The sequence below is a fragment of the Tiliqua scincoides genome, chromosome 2 (genome assembly GCF_035046505.1).
Source record: "Tiliqua scincoides isolate rTilSci1 chromosome 2, rTilSci1.hap2, whole genome shotgun sequence".
NCBI classification, from domain to species: Eukaryota; Metazoa; Chordata; class Lepidosauria; order Squamata; family Scincidae; genus Tiliqua; species Tiliqua scincoides.
This window is the reverse complement of record NC_089822.1, coordinates 160,171,627-160,183,070: the sequence shown is the minus strand read 5'-3', so window position 1 is coordinate 160,183,070 and position 11,444 is coordinate 160,171,627. Positions and strand designations below refer to the sequence as shown.

Below are 11,444 nucleotides of genomic sequence, written 5' to 3'. Positions count from 1 at the left end.
CAACACACACAGTTGGGGCCAATTTAATTCTGATTCTTTCTGTGTAATATTGCATCTACACTGATGAGATGGTTATGTGGGATCCCATCATACTCCTCCGTAGTGCCAATTGAAAATCAATGCCCATAAATTGCAGCTGTTAGCTGATTAGGTTTCCCCACACAGCTCTACAAAGTACTGTCTACAAAACTCACGTCTCACCTGCAAACTCTGGACCTTAATCCAAGAGGATATGGTCACTCCTCTATTGCCATAACTGGATGTTTCATTGTTATCCTGAAATGCAAAGGACACACAGCTATGCATTGAACAGAATGGAGTTTGTTTGTTTGTTTGTTTGTTTATATTTCACCTTCCCCCATATTAAGATGGAATAGTCAGAGAGACCCCTGGATTATGGACAAGCAACTACAGTATATATTATTATTATTGTTCCTGTTGTTGTATGTGGCCAGCAATGGACAGACACCCTGCAGAGATAATCAGGAACTATCTGTCTTGTGCCTTATGTGACAAATCTCAGGAAACATTTGCTGCCCCAAGAACTCCAGCAGAATATCCCGACTCTAGATGTATATCTAGCTATATATGGCATAATTTAATGACCACCCTTCAAAACAAAGATATATCCTTATATTGCAGATTACTATTCTAAGTGGCCAGAAGCTTAATTTGCTGTCACATTGCTGTTGCTGCCCAGAATGGCTCTGATGACAAGTGGGGAGGGCCACTTACATGTGCAGCAACTGTTACCCTGCACATGCCTGATCTTGTCTGATCTCAGAAGCTAAGCAGGGTCAGGCCTGGTTAGTACTTAGATGGGAGACTGCCTGGGAATACCGGGTGCTGTAGGCTTATACCATAGTCTTTCGAGACTGAAGGTTGCCAACCATGTTTTTGTTGTGGTGCCTGCAATACTTACCACACTGCCCCCTATAGCTACACCATTGATCATCCTATATCTTTGGAAGAGAGGAAGAAAGAATGGGAAAGCATGAATGTGCATCCCCTACACAACAACATCAATAGACATATCGGGGGGAGCAAGGGGAGACATTCAGTGGTAGAATGGGGGTTGAGAAACATCTGCAATGCATCTTTTCTGCAGTTTTCTCTGTGAATGGTGGGCGATCTTCTCTTTTCAGCAGGGTATTAAAGTGAAGCTTCCTTAAGTCAAACACTAGACTTGGGGAAATTTAATTTGTAATAAATCCAAATTACAGTACAAGTAAATCAGTTTCAGTGGCTATAAAAATTAATTCCTTATCCTAAACATTATTATATAGCTTTTAAAATGAATTGACTGTGGTTGGGCATGCAAGTAGGTGCCATTATCGGTAATTAGAGTGACCAAATAACACTGTGGTAATATTTTCTTTTCCTTTGTCCCTAACCACCCCATCCCCCTGCTTACAAGCCATTGCTTACCCACTAATCAAATTTGTAAATTCTTCTCTTTGAATGCTGTAATGGGGACAATATCCATTCTGCTTTGATGATGTGATACAAGGCTTGCTGGAAAATTTATTGTTATTATTATTATTAACAGTATTTATATACCGCTTTTCAATGGAAAGTTCACAAAGCAGTTTACAGAGAAAATCAAACAAACAACTAATGGCTCCCTGTCCCAAAAGGGCTCACACTCTAAAAAGATGCAAAAGAACACCAGCAGACAGTCACTAGAAAAGACACTGCTGGAGTGAGGAGGGCCAGTTTCTCTCCCCCTGCTAAATAAAAGAAGAGCACCCACTTTAAAAGTGCCTCTTACCCAGTTAGCAGGGGTTAATGTAGGTGTTGGTAATGCAGGTGTAATGTAATTATATATAGATAAATATGACTTCAGTGTGCTTTCACATATCCACAAAATGCTCTCATCCCCCTCATGCTACTTCTGCTTTTCAAGCTCAAGTAGATCTTGGGACAAAAGCTCTTCTTTATGAGACTCAAATAATTTCTGCACATCTTTCACCTCATCAAGACCCACTTTCTTGGCCAAGCTCACAGTGTTCTTGCTGGTAGTAGACAGGTCACTTTCAACACTGAAGCCTCCAGAGTTAGTCACTAGATACAGGCAGAGTTTTCCCCAAACCCCATTCATACAAAAATGGCTAACTGCCTCTCATGCCTCACCAATAAGCATGATAGAGTCTCTGATGTTAAAAGTCTTCCTGACCTCTTTCACACTCATTCTCCCATCCTCATAGCCTTCACCCAGCGCCCAAGACAGGCGAGTGCCACTTCCAGGAGGTGGGCGGCGCTCCCCTGTTGGGTGCTGCTTCCAGCAGCCCCAGACCGCTATAATGGAGAACTTGTGCTTACAAGCGGTGCAGAAGGCTCCAACAGGGTCTTGGGAACTGCATGCGTCTCCTCCGAAATCGGAGGAGGCACACACTACTTCCTCCCCGCCTTTGAGGGATGCTCTCAGACGTGGACGAGGGGCGCCCAGAATCGTTGCTGGAGAGGGTGCCCGCATGGCTAACCAACCAAGTTAGAGAGGCTGTGAAGGGCAAGGAAGCTTCCTTCCATAAATGGAAGTCTTGCCAAAATGAGGAGAATAAAAAGGAACATAAACTGTGGCAAAAGAAATGTAAGAAGGTGATATGGGAAGCCAAGAGAGATTATGAGGAACGCATGGCCAGCAACATCCTGGGACCAGTGCTTTTCAACCTCTTCATAAATGACCTGGAGACAGGGTTGAGCAGTGAAGTGGCTAAGTTTGCAGACGACACCAAACTTTTCCGAGTGGTAAAGATCAGAAGTGATTGTGAGGAGCTCCAGAAGGATCTCTCCAGACTGGCAGAATGGGCAGCAAAATGGCAGATGCGCTTCAATGTCAGTAAGTGTAAAGTCATGCACATTGGGGCAAAAAATCAAAACTTTAGATATAGGCTGATGGGTTCTGAGCTGTCTGTGACAGATCAGGAGAGAGATCTTGGGGTGGTGGTGGACAGGTCGATGAAAGTGTCGACCCAATGTGCGGCGGCAGTGAAGAAGGCCAATTCTATGCTTGGGATCATTAGGAAGGGTATTGAGAACAAAACAGCTAATATTATAATGCCGTTGTACAAATCGATGGTAAGGCCACACCTGGAGTATTGTGTCCAGTTCTGGTCGCCGCATCTCAAAAAAGACATAGTGGAAATGGAAAAGGTGCAAAAGAGAGCGACTAAGATGATTACGGGGCTGGGGCACCTTCCTTATGAGGAAAGGCTACGGCGTTTGGGCCTCTTCAGCCTAGAAAAGAGACGCTTGAGGGGGGACATGATTGAGACATACAAAATTATGCAGGGGATGGACAGAGTGGATAGGGAGATGCTCTTTACACTCTCACGTAATACCAGAACCAGGGGACATCCACTAAAATTGAGTGTTGGGCGGGTTAGGACAGACAAAAGAAAATATTTCTTTACTCAGCGCGTGGTCGGTCTGTGGAACTCCTTGCCACAGGATGTGGTGCTGGCGTCTAGCCTAGACGCCTTTAAAAGGGGATTGGACGAGTTTCTGGAGGAAAAATCCATTATGGGGTACAAGCGATGATGTGTATGCGCAACCTCCTGATTTTAGGAATGGGTTAAGTCAGAATGCCAGATGTAGGGGAGAGCACCAGGATGAGGTCTCTTGTTATCTGGTGTGCTCCCTGGGGCATTTGGTGGGCCGCTGTGAGATACAGGAAGCTGGACTAGATGGGCCTATGGCCTGATCCAGTGGGGCTGTTCTTATGTTCTTATGTTCTTATATTAAGGGGAATAATAAAAGCTTCTTCAAATACGTTAGAAGCAGGAAATCCGCCAGAGAAGCAGTTGGCCCTCTGGATGGTGAGGGAGGGAAAGGGGAGATAAAAGGAGACTTAGAGATGGCAGAGAAATTAAATGAGTTCTTTGCATCTGTCTTCACGGCAGAAGACCTCGGGCAGATACCCGAGGAGACCTCCTCCTAACCGAGGAGTTAAGTCAGATAGAGGTTAAAAGAGAAGATGTTTCAGACCTCATTGATAAATTAAAGATCAATAAGTCACCGGGCCCTGATGGCATCCACCCAAGGTTTATTAAGGAATTGAAGAATGAAGTTGCAGATCTCTTGACTAAGGTATGCAACTTGTCCCTCAAAACGGCCACGGTGCCAGAAGATTGGAGGATAGCAAATGTCACGCCTATTTTTAAAAAGGGAAAGAGGGGGGACCCGGGAAACTATAGGCCGGTCAGCCTAACATCCATACCGGGTAAGATGGTGGAATGCCTCATCAAAGATAGGATCTCAAAACACATAGATGAACAGGCCTTGCTGAGGGAGAGTCAGCATGGCTTCTGTAAGGGTAAGTCTTGCCTCACGAACCTTATAGAATTCTTTGAAAAGGTCAACAGGCATGTGGATGCGGGAGAATCCATGGACATTATATATCTGGACTTTCAGAAGGCGTTTGACACGGTCCCTCACGAAAGGCTACTGAAAAAACTCCACAATCAGGGAATTAGAGGACAGGTCCTCTCATGGATTGAGAACTGGTTGGAGGCCAGGAAGCAGAGAGTGGGTGTCAATGGGCAATTTTCACAATGGAGAGAGGTGAAAAGCGGTGTGCCCCAAGGATCTGTCCTGGGACCGGTGCTTTTCAACCTCTTCATAAATGACCTGGAGACAGGGTTGAGCAGTGAAGTGGCTAAGTTTGCAGACGACACCAAACTTTTCAGAGTGGTGAAGACCAGAAGTGATTGTGAGGAGCTCCAGAAGGATCTCTCCAGACTGGCAGAATGGGCAGCAAAATGGCAGATGCGCTTCAATGTCAGTAAGTGTAAAGTCATGCACATTGGGGCAAAAAAATCAAAACTTTAGATATAGGCTGATGGGTTCTGAGCTGTCTGTGACAGATCAGGAGAGAGATCTTGGGGTGGTGGTGGACAGGTCGATGAAAGTGTTGACCCAATGTGCAGCGGCAGTGAAGAAGGCCAATTCTATGCTTGGGATCATTAGGAAGGGCATTGAGAACTAAACGGCTAGTATTATAATGCCGTTGTACAAATCGATGGTAAGGCCACACCTGGAGTATTGTGTCCAGTTCTGGTCGCCGCATCTCAAAAAAGACATAGTGGAAATGGAAAAGGTGCAAAAGAGAGCGACTAAGATGATTACGGGGCTGGGGCACCTTCCTTATGAGGAAAGGCTACGGCGTTTGGGCCTCTTCAGCCTAGAAAAGAGACGCTTGAGGGGGGACATGATTGAGACATACAAAATTATGCAGGGAATGGACAGAGTGGATAGGGAGATGCTCTTTACACTCTCACGTAATACCAGAACCAGGGGACATCCACTAAAATTGAGTGTTGGGCGGGTTAGGACAGACAAAAGAAAATATTTCTTTACTCAGCGTGTGGTCGGTCTGTGGAACTCCTTGCCACAGGATGTGGTGCTGGTGTCTAGCCTAGACGCCTTTAAAAGGGGATTGGACAAGTTTCTGGAGGAAAAATCCATTATGGGGTACAAGCCATGATGTGTATGCGCAACCTCCTGATTTTAGAAATGGGTTAAGTCAGAATGCCAGATGTAGGGGAGGGCACCAGGATGAGGTCTCTTGTTATCTGGTGTGCTCCCTGGGGCATTTGGTGGGCCGCTGTGAGATACAGGAAGCTGGACTAGATGGGCCTATGGCCTGATCCAGTGGGGCTGTTCTTATGTTCTTATGCTACCTCTCCAGCAGCGATCAAATGCTGGACTAGGCTGCCCCCTCTCCCCTCCTCCTTTATAGGAGGAGAGGAAAGGAGTGCCCTAGAGAGGCAGTATGCTGGGAGTTGCGATGCTGCCTCTTTAGGGCTCCCTCTCCCCTACTCCGGAGAAGGGGAAATGGGAGCCCTAGAGCGTCTGCGCACTGGGAGTTGAAACTCCTGACGCACAGCCTATCTAGGGCTCTCCTTTCCTCTCCTCCCATAAAGGAGGAGAGGGGGTGGCCCAGTCTGGTGTTCAATCGCTGCTGGAGAGGCAGCACTTCACTGCCTCTCCAGCAGTGATCCTGGGCGCTCCTCCTTTGTTGGGAAGAGGTTTTTTTTTTTAGGGGCAGAAGCCAGTGGAGCTGCTGGCTTCTTTCCCTTTAAAGAGAAAAGGTGAACTGGGGTCGGGGGGGCGAGGTTCAGGGAGATGCCCCCCCAGATGGTCGGCACTTAGGGCATTTGCTCTATTTGCCCCCCTCCAGGTACGCCACTGGCAGTGAACACTACCCAGTTCTGAATCTTAAAAAGATATTCTGTGTAGAAAACATAATCAAATCTGCTAGAAACATATGAGATCTTAGGATCATCCATCTCCCCTATTTCTTCAAAAACCTTCCCTGTTGCAGGTATCATCTGGCAAAAAAACACCACTTTCTCCTTGGTTTTCTCCATGTTTTTCCATTCCATTTGAAACAGTGGGTCGAGCCTGGGTGGGACATGAAGATGTACATTGTAGGAAGAGTGTGGTACCTAGTACTGGAACTGGAAGACACCACTGCCACTGGCTTTCAAGCACAAAGCTACCACCTGCTGCACTGGACCATATTGGATACATTTTCCTACATACACAGCTCCTGGCATTGATGCTTGGGATATCTGCCTTCTGTTATCATCTGGAAAAAATACTGCCAGATCGAGCCCTTTAAACTTATTTATGTCGGGATCATTTGCTGTTGCAGCTTGCCACTAAAGGGCACTGTGTAAATCAAGCTGTTAACAATACAAACTATTTATTGTTCAATACCAAAGCTACAAAAAGGTTTCAGAAAGATAGCATCAAAGGACCCATGAGTGGAAGCTGGGAGAGAACTGCCTGGAGAGCACTGCTCTTCTGGAATGTAGTGGAAGGATCCATTCATTGGTGTGTGCATCCTAAAGCTCTCTCAGGTTGGATGACCTCCTATTGTGCTCGGCCTTTGAAGTGCTGATTAACTGGGCTGGGAACATGCTGCTAAAAAAAAGTTAATTTCTATTTGCTGTTGCTTCGTAATTGGATGAACACGAAAGCAATTAAATATTAAAACATACAAACAAATAATGAAGTTGCTGTAATTAGCCAAAGTTTGATCACTGTCATATTTATTTAGGAGGGGATGATACATCTCAGCAGGTGACATTTTAAATACCCTTGGACGCTTTGGTGCTGCCTTTGGAGAATGCTGAATAATGTACGTAGGATTTAATTAAACCCCATTGTAAATCAGCTGTGATGACAGTCAGATGACAGCCACATGTTGAAAAGAGAATTAGGCCACAGCAAGCGATATTAATTAAATGGGCTCCGCAAGATTCAGCCTTAGCTTCTGGAGCGGAGTGCTGGTGGGTTGGCTGCAGAGGATATGCACTTGGAAACAAATGAGTTCTATTTCAAATGGGTGCTGCTATTGCATGGTCAAGCATGCTTGAAACATCAGAGCTGTTGGAATGGGAGAGAGGCACTGTGAACTTCAGATCCATGAGGTAACTCTTTAGATGCCAGGCAGTGCTGTGTAACCTTGATGCTGTAGGGCAGGGACTGCCCTTTCTTGAAGCAGGACACCTCAGGCAGCAGGTTGTAGGGCAGTTCTCATGGACAGCATGGCAGCGCATGCACACACACATATAACACACCCCACTGGAGCTGAGCCGCCCATGGATAGCCTTCAGGAGGAAAGCAAAATGGCACCATCTTGCTTTTCCTTCCTATTAGGCAAGGAAGGAGGAGGGAAACACTTGAAAGCAGGAACAGGAAGTATGATTTTAATAGAAAATCAAGCAAAGGAGAGAGAAGAGATGTCATCACATGGTGCCCTGCTTCAAGTCGTGAAATATTATGGGCCAGAACTGCTCTTAGGACATGACAGAGAATTGCACTTTTATGTGCTGAATAGTAGTCCATAGTTTAGGGCCCAATCCTATCCAACTTTCCAGCACTGATGCAGCCACACAGTATGGGAACAAACATTCCCTTTCCTTGAGGAAGCCTCTGTGACTGCCTCCCACTGCAGGATGGAGCATGCGCCACATTGGCATGGCTGCATCAGTGCTGCAAAGTTGGATAGGATTGGGCTGTTAATGTATTGATAATGCTGCCTTTCATGTGTGTTCAGTCCACCTTAGGAACTGGAGGCAGAAACACACCTTTCACCTTATATTATCACTGATAATATTTTGTCTGAATATTGAAAGAATGGCACATGGTTCCGAAACATGAGACTCTGAATCATTGTGATAAGATTCCTAACTGTATTTGTAACTAATAACAGTCTAGCTAATTTGTCTGCTTAACTACTTTGTTACTATTGAAGATCCTCTTTTCTTTTCCCTTGCATGCAGAAGAGCACAATAATGGTTTTAAAATATGCTACCTTATAAGCAAACAGAGTTCCCATCCTAATACCATATATCAGCCTTCATCCAAAACTCTGAAGCACACAGATGCAAACATGAACATTACCATCAATGATCATTAATGCTTTGCATGTGCCCTGGAAGGACATTCAGGGCACAATCCTAACCAGGTCTACTCAGAAGTAAGTCCTTCGTTCAATGGGGCTTACTCTCAGGAAAGTGCGGTTAGGATTGCAGCCTCAGGGACTATTCTACAAATGAAATAAATGGAAACAGCTTCTGTTCACATAGAGCTCCCTATGTGCGTTGGAGCCACCACATAATCTCCTATTTAGTTATTCTGTGTTTGCTCAGTTTTCTTTGTAGACAGATTGCTAGGATGTCTACTTCCTGAAGGAAGGTAATTGTTAGGAGCTAATCTTGATACTAGAAGGTTGCTCTTGAGTACAGTACTTCTGTACTGCAGCAAGTCATGGACTCTTCGCTCACAGCAGGAGAGGAAACTGAACACTTTCCACATGCGCTGCCTCTGACGCATTCTCGGCATCACCTGGCAGGACAAAGTTCCAAACAACACAGTCCTGGAAAGAACTGGAATCCCTAGCATGTATGCACTGCTGAAACAGAGACGCCTGCGTTGGCTTGGTCATGTTGTGAGAATGGATGATGGCCGGATCCCAAAGGATCTCCTCTATGGAGAACTCATGCAAGGAAAGCGCCCTACAGGTAGACCACAGCTGCGATACAAGGACATCTGCAAGAGGGATCTCAACAGGTGGAAAACCCTGGCTTCTGAGCATCCCTCTTGGAGGCAGGCTGTGTAGCATGGCCTCTTCCAGTTTGAAGAGACACTTGGCCAACAGACTGAGGCAAAGAGGCAAAGAAGGAAGGCCCATAGCCAGGGAGACAGACCAGGGACACACTATACTTGCTCCCAGTGTGGAAGGGATTGTCACTCCTGAAACAGCCTTTTCAGCCACACTAGACACTGTTCCAGAACCAGCATTCAGAGCACAATACCATAGTCTTTCGAGACTGAAGGTTGCCAGCTAACTAGCTCTTGAGTATTTTGAAGGATCAGAGCTTGAGGAAGGATACATGCACAAGTCCATCCCTCCCCCCAACTAACAGGAGAAAATGGGTGAATGTGTACCTAAAAAACAGAAACTTATGATTTGGAAGAAGCAGAGAGAACTGAGAGTTGGTTGAAACCACCTTGAGGTGGGGTTTTAATCTCTGGGATTCAGACAAGGGTTAGTGGATCTGTTGCCTTGTTAGTGGACCTGCTGTTTGATTTCACTTAGGAAGCTCTGTGTGTTACATTTGTAAATAAAACAAATGTTCACCTAGTTCTCCAGTACTCCCTCATCCAAAGGAAACCAAACTGGTGTAGGCTTACTCCTGGAACTTTCCACTACCGAAGCAAGTGGAAAGTATGCAACAATACAGTGCGGAAAAAGAATAACAAATAATGTCCAGCAGCCCTGTTGCTAATTTGTGCTATCATATAGAGCAAGTTCTAGCAGAGAAGTACAAAGCAAACTTTTCATAAACCTACAGGGAGAGGGGAGGAAACAAGGAAGGCTCTCTTTTTGTTTGCAGACGTTTCAGAAGCAAAGTAGATCCTCTGGGAGTATTTACACAGGAGAGAAAAGGCAATGTGCTTAGTGCGTTCAATAGAAATTGTTTAAGGAAGTAAACTGGGGCATTCCAAAAACGTAATCTTGCTGTTACTATCCCCACCTGTCACATGCTTACTGCAGGCTCCTTGGTTCAATGGAGAAAAGCACAACTACATAACCTAGACTGGGTAGACAGGGCTCTAAGCGCATCTGCTGCATCAAGCATCTTGAGTCAATTTGAATTCCAGACAGAATGTAGATAGTATAGCAGAGGCAATATACTGGTTTGCTATGCCAGCATTTCTGTACAAAACAGCTTCAGAAATGCTAAGTCCTGAAATAAGTCAAAAAGATGGCACCAAATGCCACAAGAATTGGGTAGATGCTTAACAGTTCTCTGCTAACATTTTGGAGGGGAGGATTGTGGATAGTGTTGGTGGAAATGACTCCTGGTATATAGAGCCAAGTGAAACCTGTAATTTACACAATGCCATTGCCAGCCTGCCCTTTCCATCAACTCATTCCTGGAAAATCCTGGCCTGTTCACAGGTACCACAGTCTGTACACAAACAGGTGAATTGTTGGTGCCAGAGAGACTTTTCACCACATACTGTACTTCCTTTCTTCTTCAACTGCTTCCTGCACTGCTAAGTCCACAATTTTGCTATGCCATGAAGCACTGTGGCTCCTGGCACACACACTCTACCTCAGGGGTGTCCAAACTTTTTCGCAGGAGGGCCACATCATCTCTCTGACACTGTGTTGAGGGCCGAGAGAAAAAAAAGAATTCATCTACATTTAAAATTTGAATAAATTTACATAAATGAATATATTAGAAAGGGAACTTATATGAATGAATCAAGGTCTTGAAATAGCTCAAGGCCTATAAATGTCCTTGCAAAAAGCAAGATTGGCTTTTCCTTCACTGCCGCTGCTGCATCACAGATGTGAAACAGCAAGCAGTGGAGCGAGCCCCCAGCCCACAGCTCAGGCGAGAAGTCGAACAGTCACCCTCACACTGAGAGTAGTTGTGTCTGGCCAGCAAAATCTCAAGCAAGTCTCTTTAGGGCGAGAGGCTCATTGGAGATTGGGGGCTCCCTATGGGCTGGATTGGGGGCCCCTGATTCCCAGGCCAAGGTTTGAGCACCCCATCTCCTTCAATTCTCTTGAATCATAGTCCAAATACCTGAAGTCCAGATTAGAAACTATGGAGCAGCCCAATCCTATCCTTCCTGGCACCAGGCAGAACAGCAGCACTGAAATGGCTACCACTGTATCCTGTGGGTGTGGGGAATCTGTCAGAGGTGTCCTCAGGGGAAGGGGATGAAAGTCCCTTTCCTCCAAGGAAAGCTTCTTTGCTGGCACAGACTTGAGAAGCTCTGTGTTGGGCTCTGCAGCCTAATATGGAGAATAGGATCCTGGGCTGGTCACTCCCCTTGTCCTGCCCTCCTCCTGTCCCAGAATGCCTCTTCCCTGACCCGACAAGCCCAGGCAGTGTGATTTACCCCCAGGC

At 45.7% G+C, this 11,444-nt stretch overlaps 1 pseudogene; it reads left to right on the top strand.

Moving 5' to 3' along the window:
- The first annotated feature begins 735 nt into the window (after window positions 1-735).
- On the top strand, window positions 736-855 carry LOC136642697 (5S ribosomal RNA; annotated as a pseudogene).
- The last annotated feature ends 10,589 nt before the right edge of the window (window positions 856-11,444 follow it).